Genomic DNA, 14,672 nt, shown 5'->3' with positions numbered 1-14,672 from the left:
ATATATATATATATATATATATATATATATATATATGTATATATGTATATATATATGTATATATATATATATATGTATATATATATAACATATATATATATATATGACATCATTTTTAGTCTAGCATTTGATATTTATTTATATCAATTATTTTAACATTTTAAATACATTTTTAATTAAAATAATTGCACAAAAAAAGTTTCATTATTTGTTAATGACATTTTTCCTAATTTTAAAAGGTTGAATAACTAAAAAAAATAATAATTCATATATACATAGTTTGATAGTGAAACATATATATGAGTTAATTTTTGTCTTTTCATCTCCCATCTTTTAATATATTGTTACTTTACTCTACATTAATAAAACTAATTAAGAATTATAAAAATTGAAGGGGGATGAATATATACATATACATTAAAATCTATAATAAATAAGACAATTATAATGGGAAGTTAAAAGTTGATTGAGTTGAATAATTTTTTTTTTTGAAAATAAAATAAGTAATAATTTTTTCTCCCATATTTTAAGACATGCAAAATTAAATAATAATACTTATAAGTATTAAAGATAAGATAAATATGAATATTTTATTAATAGAATTAGAAGATTGTCATTTAAAAATGTAGAAGTGTGAGTTATAAAAAATGTTTTTTTTTAAAAAAATAATTGTGAAAAAAATCAAAAAAAGAAAGAGACAAAAGAGATAAATATAACTTCTTATTTTATTTATTTTTTATATATAATAACAATTACACTTCTATTAGTTTAAGAGTTTTTAAAATAATTGATTATGAAAAATTAGAAAAAAAATTGAAACAAAAAACAGAGAAAAACGAGATAAATTTAATTGGACCTGTATCCAATTTTATTTATTTATGCATATATAAATAACAATTATGTTTGTTATAGTTTAATTACAATTATATTTGAAATGTTTTTAAAATTAATAAAGAAGTTAAAAGAAATAATTTTTGAAAGATATAATTAGTATAATATTAATGAGGAAAGAGAAACTATAAGTGTATAGCTATTTTGTGAAAATTTGAATTTGATAAGAAAAAACCTAAAATGAGGGAATTAAAAGCACAATTATTTTGGTAAGAGAAAAAATAATGGAAAATAAAGAAGGAAAGGAAGGGATCTTAGGAAGATATAAATAGTGTAGTAATAATGAAGAAAGAGAAAATTTAAATTTGTATATCTTATTTAATTTTTTAAAGAACAAATTACGGAAAAAAGCAGATAAAATAAATAAATGACAATTCTGGCCAAAGGGAGGTGTCATGTCTGACTTTTAGTGTTATCGTCCTTTTGTTCCAATTATGACCCTTTCTTTTATATTTATTTGAAGAAATAAAAAATATTGATAAATATTATAGTTACAAAATTGTTTATTCTATGTTTTAAAATCTTTTTTCATTTTTTTATGAATATCCAAAAAATTTATGAGATATTCGAGATATCTTTAACAAAAACAATATTGATATTTTGTTAAGCTTTCTATGTGAGTATTCAAAAGTTATAGGATATTTGAGATTTTAATCTTTATAAATATCTAATAATTTATAAGATATTTGAGATCGTTCAAAAACAATATTTAATGTTTTTATGATCTCTTCAGAAATATCTAAAAACTTATGGAATATTCAAAATAGCAGAATTACTTCAAAAATATCTTTTTAATATCCTCTGGTTATGAAAAACACAAATATTTCATATTAAAGCCCTTAAAAATTGATAGTTCGTAAAAAAATACATTAAAAATAGAAATAATAAATATACAAGAGAGCTCAAATATCATTTTTGTATTGAAACTGAATAAATTATGTAACTCAAACAGTACATAAAGATAAAGAAGTTAAAAGCGAATATAAATGATTTCATATGTCAATATATGGATGAGTTTTGATTTTCAATAAAGAATATGAAAAATTTGGATAATAAATGATAATAATTTTGGCCATTAGTGCTTTTAGCTCCTTTTACGTTCTTCCCTTTATTTCATTATTAATGTCATTTGTATTATTTTCTTAAATCACTTTATTTTATTTTCTATTTTTTGTTATTAATTTATACAAATTTATATAAATATGTGTGTGTAATAATATCTAAAATATAAAATAGAATAACAACCTTCTTAATCTAGCATTGATATTTATTTTTTTTAGTTACATTTTTTCTAATTTTTAAAGATTGATAATTTTACATTAAATTTTATAAAATAGCAAAAATAACTATATATAATTCGTATAATCATTAGTGCTGTTAAGTTCTTTTACTTCCTCCCCTTAATCTCATTATTAATATTATTTATATTATTTCTTAAATAATTTATTTTCCTTTGTTTTATTTTATTCCTTTTCCTTATGTTTTTTTAATTCCTAGAATTATACTATTATAACTTAATAAGAATTGCAAAAAGTAATTTTACAAAATTTGTTTGTTTTTAAAGTGTTTTCCAATAATATTATACACTATCATTATTATATAATATATAGTAATAATAATAATAAAGCTAAAATAAAATTATGCATCAATATTTAATTTACTTGAATTATATTTTTCATAATTTTTAAAGTCTATAAGCTACTTAAAACAATTCAATACAAACACCCCCTTATATTTAAAAAAGCCAAAACCTGTGTGAAAAAAAACATTTAAAAATATATTGAAATTCTATTTTTAATGGTTATTACAGTGTCAATTCTTTGCTAATATTTCCTTTTTTCCTTTTGAGTTTTTCATTAGGTCATTACTCATTTTGATTGTTTTTTAATATCGATTTTGAATAATATGTAATGGTATTTTTTATGGGCACATAGTGTCAAAATAAGATTAATGAAAAATTGACGTGCTAGCAAAAAAAGGGAAGAAAGAACGTAATAAATAAAGTAGATTCGAAATATTAGTTTTACAATTTTTTTCATTTGAGATGCGATTTTAAATATGCATAGTCCATTTAAAATTTCAACATCTTTGTATCTTTTAAGTAGGTGTTCGGACATAGATTTTAAAAAATAAATAATGTAATTTTTTTTTACAAGGGAAAATCTAATTTAAAAAAATTATTATCTTTTCTTTTGATTATTTTTATGACGTTTCACCTTATTTTAATGATTTATTTTATTTTTTGGTATCATTTATTGATATGTAAAAGAAAAAATTGTGGGTTTAAATAAAATATTATTTATTTAATTTAATTTTTGAAATCACTAATACCGCGCGAAGCACGGTTCAGTTGACTAGTTAATTATATATCGAGAGATATGGTCGTGTGAAGTTGACCCTTGTATAAACTAATGCGAATAAAACCTGAGCCGCTACGAAGGTGTTGAACTAGACATAATACTAGAGGTCTCTTATGACCCTAACCACTTCTAATACACTTCTCACTAATAGGAATGAATCATAAATCATTAACACAAGTAGGACATCACCCGGTTCAAGGTTGTATACTTACGACGAAATATTCGAGTTTAAGAGTAGTGTTACGAGGTGTTACAACCATTTTTTATTTTAATATTTTAGGAGTCCTTGTCAAACTGATGTTTTATAAATATAAATTATTTTTTTAAAAGAAAAATATCTATGAATTTATTTTTTAGTATTGATATGGGCCAAAACATAGAATGGGACAAATAAAACTAATGTAATAAAAATGTTTTAATGCATGAACTCGGCAAACGTAAAATAGTTTCACTAATATATATATTTTTTTGAATAGAAAATCATATTTGTATTTCTTTGACAACGTTTACATATATAATAGTAAGCACTAATTGCATTAACCTTCATGTATATTTAGGTGTTTGAATTTCCTCTGTCAATGGTAATAAATCCTCCTAAACAAGTTTATGCACGAATTGTCTTTTCAACAAATCGGTATTTTGATTTAAGTTTATTTTATTTGAAGTGTTAATTTTTGTTTTTGTAGTTTATTAAATAAAAAATTGTGAATGATATTCTTTTGGGGCATAAGTACTCACATGTTATACCCCACATGGTTTGATTCATAAACACTTAGTTATAATGGACATAAAACTTTAGTTTCTATAAAGGAAAAAGTTAAAGTTCTATATATTTTATAAGAAAATTATGCAATTTCCTGTTTATTCTCGTATTTTTTTATTAAAATTATAAAAGATACATATTTCCTTAAAACACTTTAGTTTATAAACACTATAATAACTTCTAAAATTCTATTTATCTCTTCTTCTTCTTCCTTCTCCTACTCCTCCTCTTCTTCTGGATACATGTCGATGTGTAATTGGTATGTATATGTATGAATACGATTTTACCAATGAATATAATTTATATAAATGAGTAAATTGTATCATCAAATACAACTGTATCAATATTGTGTCAAGTTCAACACTTGTATTTGTATATTTGATTGTTATCATTCGTATCAATGTTGTCTCAATTGTATTAACGAATAATATAATTTGTATTTATATACAATTGTATGAATGTTGTATTAAATTAAACATTAGTATTTTTATAATAAATTTTTATCTTTTGTATGAATGACGTATGAGTGTTTTATTAGCAAAATACATGTATATTAATATTTTATATCACTGAAGAGGATCTGTATATTTAAAATATTTTTTTATAATTATAATTGGATGTTAAGATTGTTATTTGTATAATTAATTGCTGTCATTTGTATTTGTATTGAGGGGGGTGGGGGGAGGGGGGAGGTTAGAGAAAGGAGAGGGAGAGAGAGAGAGAGAGAGAGGAAGAATGTAGAGGGAGAGAGGCAAGGAAGGCATAGAAGTCTGAGAGAGGAGAGAGCCAAGCAAGCGTACAGAGAGAGGAGAGCAATAATGTCGAGAGAGGAAGAGAGGTAATAGAGAGTGTAAAGAGGAGGAGAGAGAAAACACCAACAACACCCAAGCTAGATACATATTGTAAATCATTCAAACTATAATGATATATTGTAAATACATCAGGTATCCCTAAATTACAAATTTTTCCAACTTTGCTACATATATAGCTTAGTTATACATAACTTTTGTTCTATTATGAAATTATGCGCGAACTTGAAAGTGGGTTTTTCTGTGGTAAGCTTTGTCAGATGTGTTGGAGTTGTTAAGACATTTTTATTAGGGCACAACTCCGACTAGCTGAAATTTAAAACTTTTGCTTGACGTATAGCTCATATGTATAAATTTGGTTCTATTCTTGCTCAAAATAGGTTATTTAGCTCTAAAGGAGAACAAAAGAGACCCGCATTTTTCTTTATCCAGCAGGTATAAAATTCTAGGTGAACTTGATTATTAAAGAAGACAAACTCCATAAATATATTACTCCCAAAAGAGCGAGCAACACCAAGAGTCGACGAAAGAGGATTGAGAAAAAAGCAACAAAAATCAAACATTGATATGAATTGGATCTTCTATGTCTTGAGGAAGATAATATTGATGAGGAAAATGTATGCAAACTACTAAAAAAGGATGAGAAATTTGGAGGAGTTTAATGTAGTGCATAAATTATTTTACTATGTTTGAGAATTCATAAAAAGTTGACTTAACCAATAAGATGCTTGCTAACAGGGGCGCAAAAAAAAAGTGGAATTCATGTAAAGCGTCTTCAAGCGTCTTAAGAGTGTATACAATATAAAACTGACACTTAAAATGATCAGTATATGCGAAAAGTCGTAAGGTAAAAAAAAAATTGATGTGCTCCGCTTTATTTACTCAGAAAGATACTTGGACAATTTTTTCCTCAAATGTGATTAGAATTTTCGTTGAAATGTTGTCACATAAATGACTTAGACAACAAATAGAGTTCGGTGAACCTAACTCTGACATAGAGAGAAGAGTAGAGGCAATTGTGCTCTTATGTGGGAAACATAAACTGAATATGATGAATTTCAAAGTAGAGAAGGCAACTTAGCATTTTATCTTTATTCCACAATAATGAGAGACAATGATACCCATTAATTCTTCCACTAATTTAGCAAATGCAAATTAACACATGTATATTTGAAAATCCATGTAGTAGAAGCTAAAGAGTTTAGATAAAACCCAAATACAAGAGTCTCTTCCATCTACATAACATGCTTACAAAAGGATATCATAACTTGGATTTATCTCTACAAGTGCATCAACAATTCTAGAGCTTATCCGGGACAATGATGTATGTTCAACTAGACAGTGAGAGGCTCCGCAAGTGAGGTTTTGTAGCACTGGCCAAAGTTTTAGTCCTTGAATCGGTGATTCCACTCTTAGAAACATCGAGTGCATTAAGAATCAAGCAACACTTCAAAATTTCTACTAATGATGCATCAGTAACATATCTGCAATTATCTACAAGCAAAACATCAAAGATCCCCCGTTCAACTTAACTATGGTTGAAACTCACCACAAAATTAGTTGCACAATTTTGAACAATAGGGATGATCCCCTCATCAGTAATTCTAAGAAGCCCACTAAGTTCTATATGAGTCAGTTTGCGACACATTCCACCTACTAAATCAATTGTAGTATTGCCCGCTCAAGGACAATTGCGATAGCCAAAGATACTAGTGAGCTACAACAAGAATCCACCAAAGTTAATCGAAAGTCTTCCACACCAATGCAGCTCACCAAGGTAAGAGTCTCTAGTTTTTTAGAACAGTTAGATTCTGATGCATAGGTCTTAGAGCGTTACTTTTGTTAAAACTTTACAAGCTAAATAAAATAGAACTGCTAATCCATGATCCCCAATGAGTGGAGAATTTTTTAATACCAAATTCTTCAGGTTCGGACAGTACTGACCCACAAATTTGAGCGACTCATTCCATATGTTTGAACAAGAATCTGTTGTTAAAGAGGTCATATTGGGACAATTCTTTGCAAAGTCTAACAAACACTTGTCAGTAATTATTTGGCATTGGAAAATATCAAGCTTCTCTAATATATAGAACCCATAAACTATTTCAGATAAGCCTTTACCAACAATAAAAGACACAATCGACAAGGAAAGATCTATGAGAGTAGGGAAACCTGGAGCAATAGTCGCGAGACCAGCATCAATCACACCACGACAAGGATTGTTTCCCTGAATGTATAAATTTTCTAATTCTCCATGATTTGGAGTTCCAATTGTAATAGCAGCAAGTTTGACATCTGTGGCTTCCCTACCAAAAAGGGACCTGACAAGATATCCCTCACTTTCTATACAATTACATTCTGCAATCTCATCCATGAGAATGTTGCTTAAAAGCATAAGCCATCGCTTGGAAACACAAGGACAAACACTTCTCTCTTGGCCACTAGGAAGATGTTTGAATACCTCAAAGATGTTTCCAATTTGTGTTTTACAATACAAAATTATGCATCTTAAAAAACATTGAAGAAACATGAAGTTATCAAAGTTAAATAAATCAGTAAGAACAGAAGAACAAAAACTAATTCACAAAACTAAAATCTGTAAACATACAAGAATCTGGAAAATTTAGAATGGAAAAAGATCAAGCCTAACGAACAGTGTCCCCTTAAGGAAATTATTCCCCTCTAGTATTCGAGGTTTGATTTGAAATATGTTTTCCCAGGAAAGAATGAATTAACAGTGTATTGATACCCAAAATGCTAGTGCCAGCGAGCCACTCAACGAAAGTAAAGTACATGAAGAAACTTAGTGCAGAAGGAGAAAAAGAAATCAAAAAATTCGTAAAGAAAAAGTCTGAAGATCTAGTGGTATTTATAGCCAATAGACACTGGTTCTGAAAGGTTGCAGTCCTTTTAGAATCCACACGACCATTCATAAAAGTTTGTAATCTTTCAAATGGTCATGGTTGTTTCTGAAAGTTGTAACCTTTCAGAACAGTCATTTCCAACACCGGGAATTTCAAAATAAAATGGTAAGGAATTTAAATAAAATGATGGCGCGGATCAGAGTCATATAAGATCATTTTAGTTAATCAACTAAAATGTTGAAATGTTTCGGTTAATCTCAACTAATAATTGAAAATGTTTCAGTTTTCAGCTAATTAATTTGAAATGTTTTGGCCATTTAATTTAATTGAATTAATTAAATAAATAGTTAACTAAATAATTAAAAAAAATTGTCAAATAAATAATCTTTCGATAGACAATTTTCTGAAGACGAGTCGAGCGAGCGATGACGACGACGACGCGAGGAAATCCCTCTTTCCAGTCCTACTAAGAATTAATTGTAGTTTTTGCATATTTGAACTATTATATTTTTCTTTCCACCACTTATGAGGGAGGAATCCATTTTCACTAAACCATAAGAGAACTTTTCAAGTTCCCAACTCTTCAAGTTCCTAACTTTCCAGGTTCCTTTTTTTTCAGCTTCCGTCCATTTCCCATTAACTCTTTCTATATACCAAACAATCCTCACATGAATGGAAAATGGTTATAACATAAGGAATGAACAGGCGAGTGTGTACTTTATAGAAAGGATTAATGCATCTGAATAAGTAGGTTTCCCCTTGGACTTTTCATAGTAAACATATGTCGAATATACTCGATTAGTTGATAGATGCGATATCTTTGAACCGTCGAGCTTTGGTGTATACCTAGAAAACAATATATCACACAATTAAACCTTTTACCATTTATGGTTCTTACAGTCATGTTTGTTTTAGCCATGAACACGTCCTGGTTTCATCAGTGTATAGAGAATTGGATTTTGACATAAATCCTCTCTGAATCGGCTTACACTTCACACTGATATAGGTGATTTCTGATTGTGTCATCTCGTAGATACACTATTTGGTTAGATCTGTCAAACTTACCAAATCATTGAAAACCTTAAGCTTTATCAACTTTTTAACAAGACTTAAAGTCTTAACCTTGTTCCTGAACATTGTCTTCATCATGAGAACGGATTGAGTTGATTGAGATGTTGAACGGCCAATCACAACTTTATTTTTCTCCTTTAATCTAGCTGTTGGATCTCCAGCTGCTACATAGAGTTAACACCATGTTGACTGTCATATCCGGTTTTACCCCCAAGACGTAACCGACATTGTCGTCCGTTTTAAGGACTAAGACTAGCCTCTTAGTCTCATGTCATTACATTCATAGGTTGAAAAATGCGGAAAAATTTAAAACTTTCATTACAACTAGTTGGAGGTTTAATAGACCTCTACGTAAACATAATATATAGTCGTATCGAGTATACATAGACCCTTTGTATAGGAAGGTTACATAGCCTTCTACTTTTATTGCACATACACATTTATAAGATAGAAGAATAGTATCAAAGATTGTCTCATCTCATACCATATAAACGATTATCACAATATGGATATAGCCCTTACATCAATCCAGCAAGACCACATATAGGTCATACAAAAGTATAGTACTCAATTGAAAAGGAAAGAAATGAAAGAGTCTTTAAGCTCATAACAAGTATGTAAGCTAGATAGTGGAAATACCCTCAGAAGTTGAGGACCTACCCTACTTGGATGAAATGAAGAATCAAGCGTTCAGCAATGTCGCCTTCCAAATTCTTCAACGATCGGAACCTAAAATTTTTTGGGAATAGGGAAGAAAATGGGGTTAGTACTCCACATGTACTAAGTATGATATGTTATGCACATATACAAGCAAAACATGCCATTTTAACCTTTCAAGAACCTAATGCAAAGCCAAGCAAGTCAAAACAATCAACCAAACATGTTTATTAACTCAACAAGTAATACATATTCCATCATTCTTGAAACCATGATTTACTACAACCCTATCATCAAGGAATAACATCAAAATAATGAATAAGAGTCAATCATATCATGATAAACAAGACCACTACTCATGAATCCTTATCAAGTCAACAAGTGCAATGACCAAGCAAAGCCCCATAACTTTGCTCAACCAAGTACACTTAACAAGAAAACATAACCAATGTCCAACTTTAACAATATAATCAAACTACATATATCAAGAGGATAATCATCATCATATATAGTCATTTACATTGTGCCATATTATCATCATATGCATCATTATCATATGCATACATAATATCAACTTCCTAAATCTCCCCTCATGGTCAACTAGTGCAGGGCATAGGTAGAGACCCCTACCCCTACCTAGGTTAAGTTAAACCTCTCATGTCACCTTAGTTAATTTATACTTCATTTTCATTAGGGAACACTTGCCTTAACTGACATAGACCACATGACCTCAAGTGGAATCCAGTGTTGTAAAACCTTACACCGATGGAAGGTGGTCTATCAAACAAAGTAAAGTCAAACATAAATGTAGCTTTGTAGGTGGATCCACTAGCTAGTCTTCCTATGGGGGCAACATAGTTCAAGACCTAAGATATAATATATTCCCTCTTGATACCACTTGGTAGTTGGGGCCTCCTCTCATGGGAATCTTTTGGATGAGTATTCCTCTTTGGGAAGTCATCATATCATATAGACTATAGGATGAATCTTCCTCTTTGGTAAGTCATCACCTCGCATTGTCAAGTTCACTCGGTGCTAAGATAAGTCCCTCTATTGAAATGTCTTTTAGCCTTTAATTATCAGTCATAGCTTAGTTTAGGTCATAGGGTCTACCCCTGGTATAATATCATCATCAATAGCTCAATAAGAAATGTATGAGTATGAGTCCTTTTATCACAATTCATATAAGTGAGGTTAACACATTAGCATTTCATAACATATTAAGGCACATTGACAGTTTTCACCATCCTCATATCACATACACCATAATCAACCTCACACCATCGTCAAGACATTTCAATTCAACATCATACCACCCTATGATCCTAGTATAAGACATACTCTAATGTAACATCATAACTTAACCACAATTAATCACAATTGGAATTAAAGATAGAGATTCTAAGACTTACCAAGTCTTCCTTATATTTCATCATCAAGGTGTTACAATCAACCCATAACTCAACCCAATTTGGGGAGTAACATCATCACACAATTATAACCAATAATATAACAAGGCCAATTGCATCTCTAGAACACAATGCAACACTAGATCATAGCATAAGACAAGATACATATGCTAATTTCACAATATACCTTATAACCTAAATCACATATCAAGGACTAGCATGATAGGCCTATAAATTCATCTTAATTTATTCATAAAAGCACCATAGGATAGTATTCTAATCAATAACCAAGTCAATTGAATGATCACAATACAATCTAGATCAAGATCACAACCTAGGGATAGGGATTGAGGATCACGTTCTTCAATTTAGACCAAACCATTGACAATTACCATAATCAAGTTAAGATTCATGTTAATCTATTCAATAAAACCTAAATAAATCATCAACAACTCAACCCATAACTTCAATTTCGTAATTGGATGAAACCCATAAGAAAACTCAACTTTTGAAATTCATTTTGAACGAACCCTTTGAGAAAAGATTCTCAAAAGTGAATTAGATCCAATACCTTAATGTTTGATGAAGAATTGATGGTGAATTGATCCCTCTCTAGACCCCAAACCCTTATACTTGCTAGTCTTCAAAGGTGAGTTCAAGTAGAGAGAGAAAGAAGAGAAAAGGAAGAGAGCTTAGTTTGTGAGTTATAATTAGGTTAATTGGGTTGGGGACTTTATATGGGAGTTAAGTTAGTTAATTTGTCTCCCGTTAATACCTAACTAACCCCTAAACCACTTAATTAATTAAATGACTTAATACTAAAACATGCAGGAAAATCACCCCCATAGACGGAAACCCGCGACGGGCCGTCTGTGAGTCTACGGATCTACCCCCCTCTCAACCTGTACTCCGTCGATGAGTTCATTGATTTTTCAGGCAAGTGTCTTCCATGAATTGGCTAAGTGTGGGACCACGGTGGCATCGAAGCCCCGTCGATCCACACACAGACCGTAGCATGCACTTCGTTGGTAAGTTCAGAGGCTGTGCGGGTGAGGGGATTTCACCAAATAGCCTAAGTTTGGGACGACGGTGGTACCAACACCCCGTCAGTCCACACACGAGCCGTCTGCTGTCCCGTCGATGCACACTGCCAAGTATTGTTGCCTCAAATTGCAAGGGTCCTTCTCAAGGGTCCTTTGTCGGTCCTTGGAGAGTCATACCCGGACGTTTCGACCATGGAACAACTAAAACTTCTGTTAGCTACCCTTCCACCAATTTTTGTACATTTTCGACTCCTAAAAGTTAGTCAAATAGGCTAAGGTACGCTAGTACCCCTTTGAACCAACTTCCGAACGTCATGGACGTTTTTGGACGTTTTGGTTCTTAAACTTCCTAAATTACCTATTGTCATTAAAATTGACTTAAAAACAGTACTAAGACTTCCTAACACCTATGTTAATCTTTACGACACATCTCGGATATTCAAGGTGTTACACTGACTTGACCTAAGCCATAAAAAATTTCCTTAGATGATCTTTCAACTGCCTCTCTTACTAGGTCTTTCGTTAGTGGATCTGACAGATTATTGGTTGACTTCATATAGTCAATTTTTATAATTCCGAGAGTAGTTGTCTTACACTGTTATGTCTCCGTTGTATATGAATTGACTTCTCGTTGTACATGAGGCTCCCTGCCTTACCTATTGCTGCTTGATTATTTCAATGTATGCAAACAGGTCCCATAGGTTTGGGCCAAAAATGAAATATCCTCTAGGAAATTCGAAGCCTTTCAGCTTGTTCACCAGCCTTATCTAAAGCAATAAATTCACATTTTATTTTGTAGCGAGAGATGCATGTTTGTTTGGATGATTTCCAAGAGACTGCTCCTCCACCAAGTGTAAACACATAACCACTTTTGGATTTTAATTCATTCGATCGGATGATCGAATTCGCATCACTAGATCCTTCAATCATAGAAGAACATTTATTATAATACAAAGCAGTGTTGTGTATGTTTCAGATACCCCAACACATGTTTCATTGCTATCCAGTGAGTTTAATTCATATTATTAGTGAACCGACTCAGTCTTTTAATAGCACATGCTATATTTGTCCGCGTACAATTCATAATGTACATCAAACTTCCTAACCCTCTAGCATATTCCAATTGTGTCACTTTCACCTACATTTTTAATATGTAAAACTTAAATCCATTGAAGTTTGGACAACATTGAAATTCAAGTACTTAAACTTATCTAATACTCATTAAATATAATGAGATTGAGATAATGCTAGTCCTTGAGGAGTTTTGATAATCTGGATCCCTAAGATCAAATCATCAACTCCTAAGTCCTTCATATCGAACTTGCTGGACAACATGCACTTAGTAGCATTTATATCGTCAATATCTTTACACATATTAACATGTCATCAACATACAGACAAACAATTACGCCATAATTATAAATGTTTTAATTAAACACACTTATCACATTCGTTAATCTTGAATTCATTTTCCTATATGGTTTGGTCAAATTTAACATGCTATTGTTTGGGTGCTTGCTTACCAGGAACTAAAAACCCTTCAGGTTGTTCCATATAAATTTCTTTCTCTAACTCTCCATTTAAATTGGTGGATTTTATGGTCATCCGCTGCCATTAGTGCTATTAACATCCTAATGTATGTTATTCTTGTTACTGGAGAATATGTATCAAAGTAGTCTAGACCTTCCTTTTGTCTATATACTTTGACTACAAGTCTATCCTTATATTTGTCAATATCTCCATCAACTTTCATTTTCCTGTTAAAGATCCACTTTGATCCTAAAGGTTTATTCCTCGTGGAAGATCAACCTATTCCCAAGTATTATTACTTAAAATTGATTCGATCTCACTATTGACTGTTTCTTTCCAATAAGTTGACTCAGACGAAGACAAATTTGCTTTAAATGTTTGAGTCTCATTTTAAAGAAATAAAATCTAGTCCGAAATAAGTGGGTATCTGTTGGAGAGTGCTACGCCTAGGATCCTCACCAGGTATTGTATTTTGTGTTGATTATTTCTGTGGTCGTTTAGGTATTTCATTTGTCGACTCACATTCAGTTTTATACGGATATATATGTTCAAAGAAATCTATATTATCTGAATCAATTATCGTATTAAATGAATCTCATGATTATTGTATTTGTGAACCAACAATCGATAGGCCTAACTGTTCACCCTCTTAGGTAAGGGAGCCTCTACCTTGACTAGACACACCCATACTTTGAAATATTTCAAGTTGGGTTTCCTTCTTTTCCATAACTCATATTGAAATGATTGTGTTTTGCTACGAGGTACCCTATTGAGTATCTTATTAGCCGTAAGGATGAATTCCCCCCAAAGATTTCACGGTGAATCAGATTTGACTATAAATGCATTCATCATTTCCTTTAAAGTTCTTTTCTTCCGTTCCACCAATCCATTTGACTGTGGTGTATAAGGTGCAATAGTTTGATGAATATCATCATATTCGAAACATATATCTACAAAAGAAGATTCGTATTCTTCACCCAATAACTTTGAATTATTTTAATCTTTATATTTAGTTGATTCTCCACTTCATTTTTGTATTTATTAAATGCATCAATTGTTTGATACTTACTATCAAGCAAATATACGTAACCAACATCAAGTGCAATCGTTAACAAAAGTTATAAAATATTATTTCCCAACACGAGATGTTGTCGACTTCACATCGCATATATATATGTATGAATTAAGTCTAATGATTTTGAATTTCTGTCAACAGACTTACAGTTTGTTTAAAAACTTACTTTCCGCACAAATTTCACATTTTGATTTATCGCA

This window comes from Solanum pennellii, chromosome 6 (assembly GCF_001406875.1).
Source record: "Solanum pennellii chromosome 6, SPENNV200".
Taxonomy (NCBI): Eukaryota; Viridiplantae; Streptophyta; class Magnoliopsida; order Solanales; family Solanaceae; genus Solanum; species Solanum pennellii.
This window is presented reverse-complemented; position numbering follows the sequence as displayed.